The following is a 20,509-nucleotide window of genomic DNA, read 5'->3' on the forward strand; positions in this document are numbered from 1 at the left end:
CAGAGGGCATAACACGCGCAAAGGCCCTGAGGTAGGAGTGAACTTTGTGCGTCGGAGGAACTGAACCATGGAGTGTGAGAGCATCACGATTGTGGCAGCAGCTTTCAAGAAAGTATCTAAAAACAAACAAAAGGTCCACATCCGAATTTCTTGCCTCCTTTTTTTTTTTTTAGATGCAGCCTCAAACTCCTGGGCTCAGGTAATCCTCCCTAGTAGCTGAGACAACAGGCACCCGCCACCACACCTGGCTCTGTCAGACTGTGACTGACTGAGCACTTCTTATGGGCACATTAATCACCTTCTCATAAAGATCACACACCAGCGGGACAAAGAGATTCCTCTCACACCAATGAGTCTGCCGTGACACCTGAGAAAACGCTCTCAGGGAGAGGAATCCGCCTCCGTCAGGGCGCATTCCAGGGGCACAGAGTGGACCTTTTTCAAAGCGAGTGGGATTGTGTTACTTCCTGCTTGAGCTCCGTTGGTTTCCTGTTGCATAAACTCTAGGTCCTCCCCAGGCCGCCTTCCTCTGCCTCCCTCTCCACTCTCTGGAATGCAGCCACCCTCGCTTCCTTCAGTTCTTCCTATGGAGTCAGCCCGTGCCCACCGCAGGACCCAGCACAGGCTCTGAGCCCCGCTTCAAACGCTCTTCTTGTTTAAAAGGGCACCATGGAGGCTTTTTCGACAGGCAGCTCCAGCGTCACCTCCTCATAGAGGCCTTCCTCAACCAGCCCTTCTAAAGTAACACTCTTCTCTGGCGCAGTGGCTCACACCTGTAATCCGAGCACTTTGGGAGGCTGAGGCAGGCAGATCACTTAAGTTCAGGAGTTTGAGACCCGCCTGGCCAATATGGTGAAACCCCATCTCTACTAAAAATACAAAAATTAGCCAGCTGCGGTGTGCACCTGTAATCCCAGCTACTCGGGAGGCTGAGGCAGGAGAATCACTTGAACCCAGGAGGCAGAGGTTGCAGTGAGGCGAGGTCGCACCACTGCACTCCAGCCTGGGCGACAGAGTGGGACTCTGTCTCAAAAAAAAGAAAGAAAGAAAGAAAGAAAAAATTAACTGGGCATGATAGGTGTGTCTGTAGTTCCAGCTGCTCTGGAGGCTGAGGCGGGAGGATTGCTTGAGCCTGGGAGTTCAAGGCTGCAGTGAACCATGATTGTGCCACTGTACTCCAGCCTGGCCAACAGAGTGGCCCTGTTAATTAATTAGAGACCCTGTCTCTCCAGGCAGAGGGCATAGCATGCGCAAAGGCCCTGAGGTAGGAGTGAACTTTGTGCATCGGAGGAACCGAACCATGGAATGTGAGAGCATCACGATTGTGGCAGCAGCTTTCAAGAAAGTATCTAAAAACAAACAAAAGGTCCACAATCCGAATTTCTTGCCTCCTTTTTTTTTTTTAGATGCAGCCTCAAACTCCTGGGCTCAGGTAATCCTCCCTAGTAGCTGAGACAACAGGCACCCGCCACCATACCTGGCTCTGTCAGACTGTGACTGTCAGACCCTGTCTCTAATTAATTAATGCTCTTTAGTCCTGTTTTATTTTCATCGTCGTTCTGTTTTATTTTCATCACACCCTGACATCGTCTGTCCTGACTTTTCACCACTTGTTTCCTCCATGTTTCTGCAGAGAAACACCACGAGGGCAAAAACCTTACCTGGCCTCACAGCTGAATCCCCAGCACCAGCACAGGGCCCGGTGCATGCAAGGGGCGTGATGGTTTGTGGAATGAATGAATGAACAAATGAATGAATGAGGGACCTACCCCCACTAGAGGAAGTCAGGAAAGGCTTGCCGAGGAAGTGGTATCTGAAGTGGCATTGATGGGTGAGAAGGAGTTCGGCTGTTCACCCCGACTTTGGCCAATGATTAGAACTCCCTGGGGGCCAGCGCTTGTGGCCCGCACTCAGCGGTCTCCCAGGGTCTGGGTCGGGCACAGGGGTTGGTGTGTGTTGAAACTCCCTGTGTGATTCTCATATGCACACTAGGCTGAGAGCCGTTCATCGGGGGTCTTGGTTCTCCTCCAGGTGTTCTCCAGGGCAGCAGCACCAGGCCACCTGGGAATGTGATAGAAATGCAGGTTTTCAGGCCAGTCGTGGTGGCTCACGCCTGTAATCCCAGCACTGTGGGAGGCCAAGGCTGGAGGATAACTTGAGCCCAGGAGTTTGAGACCAGCCTGGGTAACATAGTGAGATACCATCTCTACAAAAAAACATTGTTTTAATTAGCCAGTCATGGTGGCAAGTGCCTGTAGCCCCAGCTACTCAGGAGGCTGAGGTGGGAGGATCTCTTGAGCCTGGGAGGTCGAGGCTGCAGTGAGCCATGTCCACACCACTGCACTCCAGCCTGAGCAATAGAGCAATAGCCTGTCTCAAAAAAAAAAAAAAAAAAGAAAGGAAGAAAGAAAGAGAAAGAGAAAGGAAGGAAGGAAGGATGGAAGGAAGGAAGAAAGGGAGGGAGGGAGGGAGGGAAGGGAAGGAAGGAAGGAAGGAAGGAAGGAAGGAAGGAAGGAAGGAAGGAAGGAAGGAAGGAAGGAAGGGAGGGAGGGAAGGAAAGAGAGAAAATAAAAGGGAAAAGAAAAGAAAGAGAAAGAGAAGGAAAGAAATAAAAGAAAGGAAAAAAGGGAGGGAGGGAGGGAGGGAGGAAGGAAGGAAGGAAGGAAGGAAAGAAAGAAAAGAAAGGAAAGAAGGAAGGAAGGAAGGAAGTCAGGCAAGCAGATTCTGAGTCCTCACCCCAGACCTGTGACTCAGACACTGGGGAGTAAGGCCCAGGAATCTGCATTTTCACAAACCCTTCAGGGGCTTCTGACTCACTCTGGAGTGATGGGTGGAACAGAATCTTCCAGAAGGACAAATGCTTTCAGCCATGCCTGGTGTCAGAGGCAGGAGCTCCCACACTTACGGGCTACCTGGCTCCTCACCAAGACAGGTCCTAGACTGTCTCTGAGACTATCTTTTCCCTTGAGACAGCTGAGAGCTGGAGCAGCTTCAGATGCCTCTGGATCCTGAGACCTTCAACTTCAACTTGAACTTGGCTCTAAGGTGTCACCCTCAGCGAGAGTTAGCGCAGTTGTACCCTGGCTCCATGAGTGGGTGGACAGGGGGCCTTGCTCACTCCTTCCTCCCCAACCCGCCCCACGGGGAAGAGAGAGAGGTTGTCAGGTGAGAAGGAGTTTGTTTCAACAGTGTATTTATGAGTCCCAAGAACTGAGGATAAAGTTTCTGAAATACTAGCCGGAGGATGTCCCTCTTCGAGAAAAAGAGAAAAAGAACACCGCAGTTACCCCAGCTTTGTTATTTATGTAACAATAGCAGGGCATTTGAGTTCTTTCTCTTTTCATCCTACTTCCACTCCCCACACTAACATTTCTAATCACTAACATTTCTCTTGTTTTGATGTTTTTTGCATCCTTTCATTCTCCCCATCTGAGGTGGGTAGAATTGTGTCCCTCCAAAAAATGATATGCCCAAGTCCTAGGCCCCTGGTCCCTGTGATTGCAACCTTATTTGGAAACAGGGTCTTTGCAGATGCAATTAAATCAAGAGGAGGGCCTGCAGGATTCGGGCGGGCCCTGATCCAATAGGAAAGGGGTCCTTATAAGAAGAGGGACATCGGGCTGGACGCGGTGGCTCACGCCTGTAATCCCACACTTTGAGAGGCCGAGTCGGGCGGATCACCTGAGGTCAGGAGTTCGAGACCAGCCTGCCCAACATGGCGAAACCCCGTCTCTACTAAAAATACAACAAATTAGCTGGGCATGGTGGCAGGTGCCTGTAATCGCAGCTACTCAGGAGGCTGAGGCAGGAGAATCATTAGAACCCGGGAGGCGGAGGTTGCAGTGAGCCAAGATTGCACCATTGCACTCCAGCCTGGGCAACAAGAGCGAAACGGTGTCTCAAAAAAAAAAAAAAAGAAGAAGAAGATCTTGTCACAGAGGCACATACAAAATGTCATGTGCCATCGAGGCAGAGATTGCAGTGCTGTATCTGCAAGCCAAGAAATGCCGGGGGCTGCTGGCCCTCAGAGGTTGAACGAGGCAGCAAGGCTCCTCCCCACCCCAGGCTTCAGAGGGCTCTGCTGACACCTTCGTTTCTGATTTCTGCCCTCCAGAAAGGTAAGAAATGCATTTCTGTTGTTCTAAGCCACCCAGTTGGTGGCACTTTGTCCCGCAGCCCCACAGGACTGACGTACCCTCTCCACCCTCTTCCTTTAGCCCAGCGAGAGTTCTTGCGCTTGGGCAAACAGCAGAGCCACCTGGAGGTTTAGTGGAACCCAGAGGGCTGGCCCCACCCCTGGAGCGCCTGATTCAGTAGGTCTGGGTGGGCCTGATAACTGCATTTTCAGCAAGTTTCCTGAGCTCGCTGGTGCTGCTGGTCTGCGGACCACACTTTGAGAACTGCTGATCCAGATCACACCATCTCCTGCCTGGATGACAGCTCCAGTCATCCTAACTGGCTGGAACCCTCTCCCCTCCTCCCTTCCCCCTCCACCAGCAGGCAGGCTGAGCTTCCTAAAACACCTAGGAAATAGTCACTCCCCAGTGTAGAACCTCCAGGGGCCTCTCACGGTCTGCAGGACAAAGTCCAAACACCTTCGCAGGCCACTGCAGTTGCCTGGTCTCAGCTGGGGTGCTCAACACAGACTCCCCACCCACCCCCAGGCACAGGAAGGAGGGAGAAAGAGATGCTTTCAAGACTTGTTTTTGTTTTAATTTATCAAACAATTGTGAATAGATATAGTGTTAGTTTGCTAGGGTTGCCATACAAAGCACCACAAACCCGGCAGCTTAAAGCAACAGAAAGCCGGGCGCAGTAGCTCACACCTGCCATCCCAGGTCTTGGGGAGGCCGAGGTGGGAGGATCACTTGAGTCCAGGAGTTCAAGAGCAGCCTGGACAACATGGCCAAACCCCATCTCTACAAAAAATGCAAAAATTACCCAGGTGTGGTGGTGCATGGCTGTACTCCCAGCTCCTTGGGAAGCTGAGGTGGGAGGATTACCTGAACCCAGGGAAGTTGAGGCTGCAGTGAGCTGAGATTGTGCCACTGCATTCTAGCCTGGGTGACAGAGTGAGACCGTCTCAAAAAAATAAAAAGATATAAATAAACAGAAAGTTTACTCTCTGGAAGTTCTGGAGGCTGGAAGTCTGAGATGGGGATGTCTGCAGGGCCACGCTCCCTCCGAAGGCTCCGAGGCTCCTTCCTCGCTCTTCCAGCTTCCAGGGAGCTGGCTGGCAATCCTCGGGGCTCCTTGGCTTGCAGACGCCTCTGAGGTCATGGGGCCATCATCCCTGAGTCTGACACCATCTTTCCCGTGTACATCTGTGTTCACAAGATGGCTCTGCTCTTACAAGGACGCCAGTCCTGTTGGATTAGGGGCCCAACCTGCTCCAGCAGGATGTCACTCATCTGCAATGACCCTACTTCCAAATGAAGTCACATTCTGAGGTATCAAAGGACAGGGCTTCAGCCTATCTTTTTGGGAACACAATTCAACCCATGACAGATTTTATTTTTCTTTTGAGACAGGGTCTGGTTCTGTCGCCCAGGCTGGAGTGCAGTGGCACAATCGCAGCTCACTGCAGCCTTGACCTCCTGGGCTCCAGCAATCCTCCCGCCTCAGCTTCCCGAGTAGCTGGGACCACAGGGATGCACACCATGCCCAGCTTTTTTGTTTTTTTTTTTTAGATAGAGTTTCACTCTTGCTGCCTAGGCTGGAGTGCAGTGGCGCCATCTCAGCTCACTGCAACCTCCGCCTCCTGGGTTCAAGTGATTCTCCTGCCTCAGCCTCCCAAGTAGCTGGGATTACAGGCACCCACCACTACACCTGGCTAATTTTTGGTATTTTTAGTAGAGACAGGGTTTCACCCTGTCGGCCAGGCTGGTCTCAAACTCCTGACCTCAGGTGATCTGCCCGCCTCGGTCTCCCAAAGTGCTGGGATTACATGAACCACTGTGCCTGGCCTGTTTTTTTTATTATTGTTTGTAGAGACAGGGTCTCCCTATGTTGCCCAGGCTGGTCTCCAGCTCCTGGGCTCAAATGAACCTCCCACCTCTACCTCCCAAAATGCTGGGATTATAGGTATGTGCCCCTGCACCTTGTCCCATGGCAGATATTGATCATAATAATAGCTAATATTCATCAAGACTGAACTTCATGCATGGCAGTGTTCTAACTGTTTTACATTTTAATTCATTGAATCCCCACATTCACCTCTGGAGTTAGAACCAATATTATCTCTACTTTGCAGATGAGGAAACTGAGGCACAGAGAAATAAAGTAACTTGTTCAAGGTCACACAGGGACACAGGGAGGGAGTAACCAGGCCCGAATGTGAACCTGAGTTGTCAGATGCTGGAGTCTGAGCTTCACAAAATCCAAGAGAAACAGAAAGAACAGAAAGGCCTATTAGATGAAAGCGAGGCCCTCCCTCACCTCCGACACCTGTTCTCCTCTTGCAAAATGTGGAAAACATTTGGTGATTAATGTTCTGCAAAAGCAAAGAGTAGAGAGTACAAGATCATCAAAGCACTGTCAGACTGGCTTTTACCCACCTCACTGTGGAGTGGGCGGGTTATTTTGAATTCCAGCGGAGCGGTGGGGTCCTTCCTTATCTTCAGGGGATACGTTCCAAGATCCCTAGTGGACGCCTGAGACCTGAGATAGCACTGAACCCGGTATAGACTGTTTTTCCCCATGATAAAATTTAATTTATAATTTAGGCACAGTAAGAGATTAACAACAATAACTAATAATAAAATAGGCCATGCGCAGTAGCTCACGCCTGTAATCCCAACACTTTGGGAGGCCGAGGCAGGCAGATCACTTGAGGCCAGGAGTTCAAGACCAGTCTGGCCAACATAGCAAAACCCTGTCTCTACTAAAAATACAAAAATTAGCTGGACTTAGTGACACATGCCTATAATCCCAGCTACTCAGGAGGCTGAGGCAGGAGAATAGCTTGAACCCAGGAGGCAGAGATTACAGTGAGCTGAGATCATGCCACTGCACTCCAGCCTGGGCAACAGAGTGAGACTCTGTCTCAAAATAAATAAATACATAAATAAAACCAGGTAAAACATTGAAATATATATATACAGTATGTGTGTGTGTATATATATATATACACACACACAATATATAATTATATAGATATACATAATTATTTTTAGAGATGGGGCCTCGCTCTGTCACCCAGGCTGGAGTGCAATGATGCGATCATAGCTCACTGCAGCCTCTACATCCTGGGCTCAAGCGATCCTCTCAGTTCAGCCCTCAGAGTAGCTAGGACGGGACTACAGGTGCACGCCTCCATGCCTGGCTGATTTTTTTTTTATTAAAAAAACAGAGTCTTGCTCTGTCACCCAGGCTGGAATGCAGTGGAGCAATCTCTGTTCACTGCAACCTCCACCTCCTGGGTTCAAGCGATCCTCGTGCCTCAATCTCCCAAGTAGCTGGGATTGTAGGCGCCTGCTACCACACCAGCTGACATTTCTTTATATTTGTAGTAGAGACAGGGTTTTGCCATGTTGGCCAGGCTAGTCTCAAACTCCTGGCCTCAAGTGATCTACCTACCTTGGCCTCCCAAAGCACTGAGATTACAGGCATGAGCTGTCATGCCTGGTCTGATTTTTTTTTTTTTTTTTAATTTTGTTGAGATGGGGTCTTGCTGTGTTTACCAGGGTGGTCTCGAATTCCTGGCCTCAAGCAATCCTCCCACCTCAGCCTGCCAAAGTGCTGGGATTACTGTCATGAGCCACAGTGCCTGACCCCCTCGTTATTTTTTATTTCTAAAATTTTCCTGGCAATTTTCCGTTATTCACATCTTTTGGTGAACTTGGGCACCATTTTCTCAAACCTCCCAAAATGTTGTGTTGGTATTTTAATGGGGATTGCATGGATTTCTAGTTAAATTTAGCAAGCTCTTGGCATCTTTCCAAAGCTGATTCTTCCTCTCTAAGAAGAAAGACTGTATTCCCATGAATGTAAGTCTCTTTTTATATTTCAACAATAGTATAATTTTTTTAAAGGTTTTTACGTTTGTATCCTCTACACTCCTTGGGAAGTTTGTTGTTAAATATTTTATCATTACAGTTGCTATTGTAAACAAGATCTTTTCTTTCATTAGAAGTAAAGTGGCTGGGCGCGGTGGCTCACGCCTGTAATCCTAGCACTTTGGGAGGCTGAGGCGAGCGGATCACAAGGTCAAGAGAGTGAGACCATCCTGGCCAATACGGCAAAACCCCGTCTCTACTAAAAATACAAAAATTAGCCGGGTGCAGTGCTGCACACCTGTAATCTCAGCTACTTGGGAGGCTGAGACAGGAGAATCACTTGAACCCAGGAGGCAGAGGTTGCAGTGAGCTGAGATTGTGCCCCTGCACTGCAGCCTAGGCAACAGAGCGAGACTCAGTCTCAAAAAAAAAAAAAAAAGTAAAAATCAAAGTTGTATAAAAAGGGCCAGGTGCAGTGGCTCACACCTGTAATCCCAGCACTTCAAGAGGCCGAGGTGGGCAAATCACCTGAGGTCAGGAGTTTGAGACCAGCCTGGCCAACATGGCGAAACCCTGTCTCTACTAAAAATACAAAAATTAGCTGGGCATGGTGGCGGGCACCTGTAGTCCCAGCTACTTGGGAGGCTGAGACAGGAGAATCACTTGAACCTGGGAGGCGGAGGTTGCAGTGAGCCGAGATCACACCACTATACTCCACCTGGGTGACAGAGCAAGACTCTGTCTCAAAAAATAAAAAAGTTGTATAAAAAGGTGAAAGCCACCTGTATTAGGGTATACGTTGAGCTCCTAAGAGACCCCAAAATACAGTGGCTCTAACAAATTAGAAACGTATTCCTCTCTCCCTTAACATTGCAGAGGTGGCTACTAGTCTAAGAAGGCAGGAGATTCACCTCCATGTGGTCACCCAGGGACCCAGGGACCCAGCATCCAGCTGCTCCACCATCCCCAGGGACAGAGCTGGCTTCTCGAACCCTGTCCATGTTCCAGCTCAAAGAGAGGGAGAAAGGTTAGAAGGTTAGGAGCTTCCCTTCTAACCATGTGGCCTGGAAGTATTCCCATCACATCATCTACCTGTATCTTATAGGCCAGAACATAATCTCGAGGTCACACCTAGCTTCAGTGGAAGCTGGAAAACATCACCTCTAGCTGGGTGACGTATGCCCCTCTGGAACTTTAGGGACTCTAAAAAGAAAAGAGGAATATGAGCCAGGCGTCATGCCTGTAATCCCAGCACTTTGGGAGGGAGTCAGCCTGGCCAAGATGGTGAAACCCCGTTTCTACTAAAAATACAAAAATTAGCCGGCCGTGGTGGCGGCTGCCTGTAATCCCAGCTACTCGGGAGGCTGAGGCAGAAAATTGCTTGAACCCGGGAGGCGGAGGTTGCACTGAGCCAAGATCACGCCGCTGCACTCTAGCCTGGGCAACAGAGTGAGACTCTGTCTCAAAAAAAAAAAAAGAAAAGAAAAAAGGAATATGGTAATTGGGGAGCAATTAAAAAATCTTCCCCACACTGTCCCACTTTCGGCCTCACCCTCATCAATAACTGGCACACTGTAGACACAACTTGCAGATAGAAATTTTATGATGGGTAGTAGTTCTGGATTCTTCCTGTGGTCTCATTTCCATGTTCTTTGGAGTTTCTGAAAAATAAAGAACTGAAATTAGAGTTTTTCCCAGCATCGAGCTGACAGGAGGAACTGAGTTCTTATTAAGTGGAACAAAACAAGAACTCCTGTATTCCCACAGAACAGACGCTAATGCTGTTCAGAGAAAATGGCTTTCTCCTTTAAAAAATAACCTCTTTGGGGCCAGGTTATGGTGGCACATGCCTGTAATCCCAGCATTTTGGGAGGTTGAGACGGGAGGATCACTTGAGCCCAGGAGTTTGAGACAAGCCTGGGCAACACAGTGAGACCCCTTCTCTACAAAAAATACAAAATACAAAAATAGCTGGGTGTGGTGGTGCATGCCTGTGGTCCCAGCTACTCAGAAGGCTGAGGTGGGAGGATCACTTGAGGCTGGGAGGTAGAGGTTGCAGCAAGCTATGATCACCCCACTGCAATCCAGCTTGGGTGACAGAGCAAGACCCTCTATCAAAAGAACAACAACAACAAAAAGAAATAACCTCTCAAGACAGAGCTGGCTGGGCACGGTGGCTCACACCTGTAATCCCAGCACTTTGGGAGGTCAAGGCGGGCGGATTACCTGAGGTCGGGAATTTGAGACCAGCCTGGTCAACATGGTGAAACTCCATCTCTACTAAAAATACAAAATTAACCGGGCGTGGTGGCGCATGCCTGTAATCCCAGCTATTCAGGAGGCTGAGGCAGGAGAATCACCTGAACCCGGGAGGCAGAGGTTGCGGTGAGCTGAGATCATGCCATTGCACTCCAGCCTGGGCAATAAAGAGTGAAATTCCGTCTTAAAAAAAAAAAAAATCAAGACAGAACCTTCATAAACCTTCATGAAAGGAGGGCCGAGGAGCATGGCTGGGATCTTTTCCAACATGCGGGCTGTGTTCCTCCCAGCAGTCTTTAGGAATTATCCACTCCAACTCCCTTGTCTTACCAATGGGGATACTGAGGCCCCCAGCCAAGGTTCATTTTGCATAAAAACAAATTGCACAATTGTCTGTGGAAATGTTACATTAGAAAACTCAAAGAAAATCACCGGAAAGCTATACAGCAAACTGGTAATAGAGGTTGCCTCTGGGGAGGGAAGTCAAGGCAGGGCAAGACTTACTTTTTGCCAAAACCCCTTTTATACGTAGTGATGGCTTTCTTTTCTCTCTCTGTCTCCCTGTCTCTCTCTCTCTTTCTCTCTCTCTCCCTCTTTTTATTTTTATTTTTATTTTATTTTTATTTTTATTTTTGAGATGGAGTCTCGCACTGTCGCCTGGGCTGGTGTACAGTGGTGCGATCTCAGCTCACTACAACCTCTGCCTCCCAGGTTCAAACAATTCTCCTGCCTCAGCCTCCTGAGTAGCTGAGACTACAGGCATATGCCACCATGCCCGGCTAATTTTTTGTATTTTTAGTAGAGACGCAGTTTCACTATGTTGGCCAGGCTGGTCTCAAACTCCTGATCTCGTGCCATTTAAAATGGCAAGAAGTTTATTGTGATGGCTCATGCCTACAATCCCAGCATTTTGGGAGGCCAAGGTAGATATAGCACTTGATATGAGTTCAAGACCAGCCTGGGCAACATAGTAAGACTCTTCCTCGGGAAGACCCACCTCGGCCTCCCAAAGTGCTGAGATTATAGGCATGAGCCACCGTGCCCGGCCCTCTCTCCCTCTCTTGAGATAGGGTCTGGCTCTGTCGCACAGGCTGGAGTGCAGTGGTGTGATCTGGGGTGTCAATGCAACCTCTGCCTCCCGGGTTCAAGAGATCCACCTTAGCCTCCCAGGTAACTGGGACAGCAGGTGTTCGCCACCACACCTGGCTAATTTTTAAAAAATTTTTTATAGAGACAGGGTCTTGCCATGTTGCCCAGACTAGATTCAAACTCCTGGACTCAAGTGATCCTCCTGCTTTGGCCTCCCAAAGTACCGGGATTACAGGCATTAGCCACCATGCCTGGTCAGGGATGGTTTTAAAGCATTTATGAATTCTGTAATCCTACCACTTTGGGAAACTGAGGGGGGTGGATCACTGAGGTCAGGAGTTCGAGACCAGCCTGGCCAACATGGCAAAACCCTGTCTCTACCAAAACTACAAAAAATCAGCCGGGGATGGTGGCACACACCTGTAGTCTCAGCTACTTGGGAGGCTGAGGCAGGAAAATTGCTTAAACCTGGAAGGCGGAGGCTGCAGTGAGCAAGATCACACCACTGCCCTCCAGTCTGGGCAACAGAGCAAGACTCCGGTTCAAAAAAAAAAAAAAAACACTTGTGAATTCTTTAACATTTCTTCATAAAAAGGCAGAGCCTACTATGCATCAAAGGACACAATCAACAGAATTCCTTCTACGGAATGGGAGAAATTATTTGCAAATCATATATCTAACAAAGGATGAATATGCTAAAACTCATCAACAAATAACCTAATTTTTAAAATGGCAAAAAGTTTATTGTGATGGCTCATGCCTACAATCCCAGCACTTTGGGAGGCCAAGGTAGATAGAGCACTTGATATGAGTTCAAGACCAGCCTGGGCAACATAGCAAGAATCCATCTTTCCAAAAAATGAAAAAATTAGCCAGGTGTGATGGTGAGTGCTGTAGTCCCAGCTACAGGCTGAGGCAGGAGGATCACTTGAGCCTGGGAGACTGAAGCTGCAGTGAGCCGTGAGCAGCCACTGCACCCCAGCCTGGATGACAAAGCAAGGCCCTATCTCAAAAACAAACAAACAAACAAAAAGCAACATGGCGGGGGCAGGTGTGGTGGCTCATGCCTCTCATCCCAGCACTTTGGGAGGCTGATGTGGGAGGATCGCTTGAGCTCAGGAGTTTGAGACCAGCCTGGCCAACATAGTGAAAGCCCCATCTCTATAAAAATACAAAGAAAATTAGCTGGGTGTGGTGGTGTGTGCCTGTGGTCCCAGCTACCCAGGAGGCTGAGGTGGAGGTTGCAGTGAGCCAAGATCACACCACTGTACTCTAGCCTGGGCGACAGAGCGAGAACCTGACTCACAAAAAAAAAAAAGAAAGAAAGAAAAAGCAGGAGGGGGCAAAATACTTGAATAGTCTTGTCTCCAAAGATGATATACAAATGGCCAATAAGCAAATGAAAAGATGAACATCACTCATAACCAGAAAAATACAAATTGAAACCACAGTAAGATATCATCTCACACCCGTCCACAGAGCTACTTCCAAAAACCAAAAAGTAGGCCGAGTGCAGTGGCTCATGCCTGTAATCCCAGCACTTTGGGAGGCTGAGGTGGGAGGATCACTTGAGGCCAAGAGTTTGAGACCAGCCTGGGCAACATGGCAAGATGCCGTCTGTACCAAAAAAATATAAAAATCAGCCAGGCATGGTGGCATGCACCTGTAGTCTCAAATTCTCTTGAGGCTGAGGCAGGAGGATCACTTGAGCCCGGGAGGTTGAAGCTGCAGTGAACCGAGATGGCGTCACTGCACTCCAGCCTGTGCAACAGAGCAAGACCCTGCCTCAAGAAAAAAAATTAAATTAAATTAAATTACATTACATTAAAAAGTGGCCGAACGCAATGGATCACACCTACAATCCTAGCACTTTGGGAAGCCAAAGTGGGAGGATCACTGAAGCCCAGGAGTTCGACACCAGCCTGGCCAACATGGTGAAACCCGTCTCTACTAAAAATACAAAAGTTAGCTGGGCATGATGGTGGGTGCCTATAATCCCAGCTACTCGGGGGGCTGAGGCAGGAGAATCACTTGAACCTGGGAGGCAGAGGCTTCAGTGAGCTGAGATCATGCCACTGCACTCCAGCCTGGGCAACAGAGCAAGACTCCTTCTCAAAAAAAAAAAATTAATTAAAAAGTGGCATTTAGTATATTCACAGTGTTGTATAACCACCACCTCTACCTAGTTTCAGACATTTTTATCACCCCAAAATAAAACCCTGTACCCATTAAACACTCCCTCCTCATTCCCCTCCTCCAGCCTCTGGCAGCCACTCGTCTGCTTTCTGTCTCTGTGCGTCTGCCTGTTCTGGATATTTCCCATAAATAAAGTCATACAATATGTGACCTTTTTGTCTCTTCTTGTATTTAAAAAATCAACTATTGTTGACATTTGAAAACTTGTTTATGTTCCTACCCAACTACCATTCCTATTACTCCATCTTGAGAACTAATTAAGAATGGTTTGAAGTTAGGAAGGATGCTTTGGGAAGATAACAAGACTCAAAACTATAACAGAAATAGCTCACCAAGATAGAAAAAAATATATTATTATTCATTCATTATTTAGTCTACACGTATTTATTGAGCACCTACTATCGTCAAGCACTGTTCTGGGCACTGGGATACAGCGGTGAAACAGACGAGGCCCCTGCTTGTGGAGAATGCTGGAGACTTAAGTAAATACCAGGGAACCAAAAGGGCTAAGTAAAGAAGTAAAACAGATAGTAGGATTAGGCAGGACCTGATGGCAACCTTAGGTTGGGAGGCCAGGGAAGGCCTCTCTGAGTTAAACTAACCTGGAAATGACAAAATAGGCCTGCCACTCAAAGCTGGGAAAAGATTTGCAGGCAGAGGAAACAGTACATGAAAATGCCAAGAGCCTGGGAGACTGAGCCTTCATATCCTTTAACTGGTGGTCAAGGGAAGGGGAGGGAGGGAACGGTGCCCTCAGGGAGGACAGCAGTGTTTTCTGTAGCCATGATGCCAACAGTAGAGGGAAGCGACCTCTCCCTTGGTGTGGGTGAAGCTGGGAATTGGCAACATGTTTCTGGAGGACAGATTGGCAACAGTCAGAAAGTTTTAAAATTTGCAAACTGCTGGGTGTGGTGGCTCTTGCCTATAATCCCAACACTTTGGGAGGCTGATGTGTGGGTGGATTGCTTGAGCCCAGGAGTTTGAGACCAGCCTGGACAACATGGTGAGACCCTCATCTCTATAAAATAGTTAAAAATTAGCCAGGTGTGATGGTGCGTGCTTGTGGTCCCAGCCACTGGGGAGGCTGAGGCTGGAGAGTCACTTGAGCCCAGGGCAGTTGAGGCTGCAGTGAGCTGTGATCGCACCACTGCACTCCAGCTTGGGGGACAGAGTGGAACCTTATCTCAAAAAAAAAAAAAAAAAAAAAAAAATATATATATATATATATATACACACATGCTCTGAACTAGCTCTGAGCTTCCATTTGTAGGATACTCAAGCGACAATGAAATGAGGACAATAAGGGAACAGCTAAGAAAGGAGCGGCTTAGACTCTGCCTGGGGTGGGGCCTGGGTTGGTCAAGAAGCTTTCTGTTAGCTACTGTAACAAATCATGAACATAGTGACTTAAAACAACACAAATTGATTATCTTCTCATTATCTTTCATTTCTGGAGGTCAGAAGTCCAAAACGGTTCTACCTGGCTAAAGTTAAGGAGTCTGCAGGGCTGCATCCCTTCTGGAAGCTCTAAGGGACAATCCGTTTCTTCACCTTTTTCAGCTTCTAGAGGTCGCCTGAACTCCTTGGCTCATAGCCCCCTCCTCCACCCACAAAGTGCATCACTCCAGCCGCTGCCTCTGTCTCCACGTCACCTTCTTCCCCAAGACTGACTCCTGTGTCCCTCTCATAAGGACCCTTGTGGTTACATCAACCCACCAGGTAAGCTCCAGGTCATCTCCCAATCTTGGCACCTTTGATTTAATCCCAAAGCAACACAGTCACAGGTCCCAGAAAATTAGGATGCAGAATCTTTGGAGGGGCCATTGTTCAGCCTACCACAGAGGGCCTCTTTGATGGGTAAAATCTGAGTCAAAACCAAATAACTGAGAAAAAGTCACCCATGAGAGCAGAGCATTCTGGGTAGGGGTGGGCAGCAAGTGCAAAGGGCCTGTGGCAGGAGCTGGTTTGGCAGTTGGAGCACAGACCGTGAGACAGACAGTGGCACCAGGGACGGGCCCAGGGCAGCTAGACCTTGTGGTCTGCAGTGAGGTATCATCTTTCCTTCTGCTCAGGTTGTGATGAGTGTGATGAAAAACAAAATCAGAGTCATGTGGAAGACAGAGACGGTGTGGGAGGAACAACAGATAGGACAGTATTGGAGTCTCTCCAAGGAAATGACTTTGACCTCAGACCTGAGTGGTCGGGGGGCAAGGATCGGGAGGCCCTGGTCCTGTAGGGCCTCATAGCCTTCCCAGAGGAAGTTGCATTTTTTGTGTGTGCGTTGGGAAGAAGCAGTTAATGGGGTTTAAGTAGGGGTGGGGCAGGAGTCGTGTGCAAGCTTTAAGGGAATCCCTGGCTGCTGTGCAGAGAGTGGCAGAGATTCAAGGATGAGCTGAAAGTCTCTATATTGAGAAGTTTTGCTCATCAAAATCAGAAAGGAAGGGGAAGAAAACAGTTTGGCAGTTCATCAACAAGTTTAACGTACGGGGAGTCTCTCTGAACCCATTCTGGCTCACGGTCTGCTTGATTGAAACAAAAAAAAAAGAAAAGAAAAAGAATCAAGTTATATATAGCATCACCATATGACCCAGCAATTCCACTCCTAGGTATACATCCAAGAGAACTGAACAGGCACTCAAATACCTGTCTGTGCATGTTCATAGCAACAGTATTCATAACAGCAAAAAGCAAAAATACACATCACATCATACTCATTCATTTTTAACCATTTAAAAAACTATTTGGGAGACAACTCAAATACCCATCAATGGATGAGAAAATGTGGTCTGTCCATGCCATGGAATGTGATTCAGCCATAAAAAGAAATGAAATACTGGCTGGCCACGTGGCTTACACCTCTAATCTCAGCACTTTGGGAGGCTGAAGCAGGAGGATTACTTAAGGTCAGGAGTTCAAGACTAGCCTGGCCAACACAGAGAGACCTCCCTCTTAAAAAAAATTTTTTTTAAAACACTGATACATACTACACCATGGATGGACCTTGAAAATATGATGCTAAGTGAGAGAAGTCAGGGCCAGGCACAATGGCTCACGCCTGTAATCCCAGCACTTTGGGAGGCTGAGGTGGGCAGATCACCTGAGATCAGGAGTTCGAGACTATCCTGACCAACATGGCAAAACCCCATCTCTACTAAAAATACAAAAAAATTAACCAGGCATGGTGGCAGGCGCCTGTAGTCCCAGCTACTCAGGTGGCTGAGGCAGGAGAATCACTTGAACCCAGGAGGCGGAGGCTGCAGTGAGCTGAGATCACACCGCTACACTCCAGCCTGGGTGACAGAGCAAGACTCTGTCTCAAAAAAAAAAAAAAAAAAAAAAACAGTGAGAGAAGCCAGAAACAAAACGCCACACAATGCAAGATTCCATTGATAGGAAATCTCCAGAGTAAGCATATCCATAGACAGAACACAGCGGGGCTCATGCCTGTTATCTCTGCACTTTGGGAGGCTGAGGCAGGAGGATTGTTCGAGGCCAGGGATTTGAGGCTGCAGTGAGCTATGATTGCACCACTACACTCCAGCCTAGATGACAGATCAAGACCGTGTCTAAAAAACAAAAGAAAAAGAGACAGAAAACAGATTGGTATTTGCCAGGGACTGGGGAGAGGGGGAAATAGGAGGTGACTCCTAATAGGTGCAGGGGTTTCCTTTGGGGGTGAAGGAATGTTCTGGAACTAGATGGAGGAGGTGGTTGCATAACATTGTCCTAAATGCGACTGAACTGCACACTTCAAAATGGTTAAAATGGTGATTTTTTTTTTAATGACGAGTTCTATGTTATGGGTATTTTATCACAGTTTTTAAAGGACGGAGGAGATGGAGGGGTGCAGGGAGGGAGTGGGGAACGGTGGCGCCGCCTGCGGGTACCACACTCCATGCCCACTTCCCTTAGGTGATGCCAGCACCCGGCTAGGAGTGAGTCACCTCCCCACTCCCCCTTGTGGCTGCCTTGTGTTTTTGTGGCGGCCTTGGGGAGAACTGGGGTGCCAAGACAGCCTCCATATGCTTGAGAGATGCTCTGGCTTCTGGGCCGTGGACTCTCAATTTAAGTTCGGTAACATTTCACCAGGGCCCTTGCCAGTCCCTAATTCAGCGTGGTGCCCGTGAGCACGCACAGAAACCTCCCCACGCTGGGAGGGGGCACTGCTCCACCTTCAGGGAACATTTTAGAAGCCCCCCAAATGGAAGACTCAACAATTGCTTCCTGTTTCTGCCTGCTTTCTAAACACTTTGCCATGTCTTACCACCATGCCCATAGTTTTTAACCATTCTATCCATTTGTATATGTGACACCAAGGGCATTCACATTGCTGTGCAACCATTGCCACCATTCATTTCCAGAACGGTTTCATCTTCCCAAACTGAAACTCGATCCCCATTTTCATCTTGCAAAACTACAACTCCATACCCATTAACAAATTTCCTGTTTAGAAAAAAGTGCGGTTTGCTATCAGTACTCATTTAATTTCACGCTCTTTGAGGCTGAAGCAAATGTGACTGATTTTCAGTGTGAAAATAAAATATAAAAAGTGTTCTTGGCTGGGTGCAGTGGCTCACGCCTGTAATCCCAGCACTTTGGGAGTCCGAGACCGGTGGATAGATTGAGGTCAGGAGTTCAAGACCAGCCTGACCAATATGGTGAAACCCCGTCTCTACTCAAAATACAAAAATTAGCCAGGTGTGGTGGCAGGCACCTGTAATCCCAGCAACTGGGGAGGCTAAGGCAGGAGAATTGCTTGAACCCGGGAGGTGGAGGTTGCAGTGAGCCGAGATTGTGCCACTGAACTCCAGCCTGCGTAACAGAACGAAGTGCTGGGATTATAGGCATGAGCCACTGTGCCTGGCCTACACTGGTGGACTTTTAGGGTTGTTTTTTAGAGTTGTTTTCTGATTTCGGCTGTGAGCATGGGCACACCATAATTCTTTTTTTTCTTTTTTTTTTCTTTTCTTTTTTTTTTTTTGGAGTCAGAGTCATGCTCTGTCTCTCAGACTGGAGTACAGTGGTGCAATCTCAACTCACTGCAACCCCCACCTCCCAGGTTCAAGCAATTCTCCTGCCTCAGCCTCCTAAGTAGCTGGGATTACAGGTGCATGCCATCATGCCCAGCTAATTTTTGTATTTTTAGTAAAGACAGGGTTTCACCATGTTGGGCAGGTTGGTCTCAAACTCCTGACCTTATGATCAGCCCACCTCGGCCTCCCAAAGTTCTGGGATTACAGGTGTGAGCCACTGCACCCGGCTATAATTCTTTTCAATGTTACACACTTCAACTAAGTCGCCAGGGTTGTCCCTCTGTGGCTGCATGAATCTTAGATTCCAGGAGCAAATCAGTACATCAGCCACTGAGGTTGGGGCAAGTGAAAAAGGACAGCCCTGCCGGCTGGGTGCAGTAGCTCACATCTGTCATCCCAGCACTTTGGGAGGCCGAGACAGGAGGATCACTTGAGCCCGGGAGTTCCAGATCAGCCCAGGCAACATAGCAAGACCCCATCTCTACAGTCCCTTATTTGTTAAATGAACAAATAAACTGCACAGTTAAATGAACAAACTGCACAATTACTTTATAACAAAATTACCTTTGAGAAATATTGTAATTTTGTAAACAGTGACAGCCAGGCCCTCTTGCAGCTTGTCATAGCTTCTGCCGTTCCACATCCAATTCCGTCTTTCTCTCTGCATCCACCATAGCTAATAATTAGCAACATGAGCTCAGTGCAAATGACAGATGAGGCAATCATTACAAACATTAGATGCCCTCCTGGAGGGCAAAGTCCCCACGTCCCCAGCTGAGATCCCAAGGGCTTCAAGAAGTGTTTTCCACATGGAAAGTGACTTTGTCAAGTGAAATAATCAATGAGGTCCTTATTGTGTGAGGGAACACAGAACAATTTTAAAGGTAAAACTATCACCGGGCACGATGGCTCACACCTGTAATCCTAGCACTTTGGGAGGCCAAGTCAGGTGGATCACCTGAGGTTAGGAGTTCAAGACCAGCCTGACCAACAAGGAGAAGCCCCAACTCTTCTAAAAATACAAAATTAGTGTGAGAAGCTCCTTGTGTTGTTAGGGTGTGGGGAAGCAGGCACTGCTGGCTGCTGTTGGTAGAAGGGTAAATTTGTGTAACCTCTTCGGAGGGGAATTTGACAAAGCCTGTCTAAATTTAAAATGCATATGGCCTTTGACCCAGCAAGTTTGCTTTGAGAAGTTATCTTTCAGATATATATGCACACAAAGGCAAAAATCTATGGATAAATATAGCCAGCCAGATACAGTGGCTCACATCTGTAATCCCAGCACTTTGGGAGGCTGAGGTGCGCCAATCACTTGAGCTCCGGAGTTTGAGACCAGTCTGGGCAACATAGTGCTACTCCATCTCTACAAAAAATACAAAAATTTAGCCAGGCATGGTGGTGCATGCCTGTAGTCCCATCTACTTGGAAGGCTAAGGTAGGAGGAGCACTTGAGCCCGGGAGGTCGAGGCTACAGTGAGCTGTGATCATGCCACAGCTCTCCAGCCTGGGCGACAGAGCAAGACTTTGTCTCAAAAAATAATAATAACAATAACAAATAAAATACTTGTGCTCACTTTGGCAGCACATATGCTAAAATTGGAATGATACAGAGTAGTTTAGCATGGCCCCTGTTTAAATTTTAAAAAAAGAAATAGCCTTGACTGGGTGATGTGGTTCATGCCTATTATCCCAGCACTTAGGGAGGCCGAGGCAGGCAGGCATTTGAGATCAGCCTGAGCAACTTGGTGAAGCCCCGTCTCTACACAAAATACAAAAGTTAGCTGGGCATGGTGGCGCATGTCTGTAGTCCCAGCTACTTGGGAGAAAGAAGTGGAAAGAAGTAGGAGGATCACTTGAACCCAGGAGGTGGAGGTTGCAGTGAGCCAAGATCACACCACTGCACTCCACCTTGGGAGACAGTGAGACCCAATCTCA

The 20,509-nt window shown here is 48.0% G+C and overlaps 1 long non-coding RNA gene and 1 pseudogene across 1 annotated transcript; one reads left to right on the forward strand and one right to left on the reverse strand.

The window, feature by feature from the left end:
• Window positions 1-1,930: 1,930 nt before the first annotated feature.
• LOC106992492 (uncharacterized) lies at window positions 1,931-19,273 on the reverse strand. Its single transcript, XR_001438436.3, has 3 exons — window positions 19,139-19,273; window positions 9,550-9,658; window positions 1,931-2,061 (listed from the first exon to the last, which is right to left on the reverse strand). It is a non-coding gene; the product is annotated as an uncharacterized LOC106992492 (long non-coding RNA).
• Window positions 19,274-20,140: 867 nt separating this feature from the next.
• Window positions 20,141-20,240, forward strand: LOC114671160 (U6 spliceosomal RNA; annotated as a pseudogene).
• Window positions 20,241-20,509: the final 269 nt, after the last annotated feature.

The sequence above is a fragment of the Macaca mulatta genome, chromosome 11 (assembly GCF_049350105.2).
Source record: "Macaca mulatta isolate MMU2019108-1 chromosome 11, T2T-MMU8v2.0, whole genome shotgun sequence".
NCBI classification, from domain to species: domain Eukaryota; kingdom Metazoa; phylum Chordata; class Mammalia; order Primates; family Cercopithecidae; genus Macaca; species Macaca mulatta.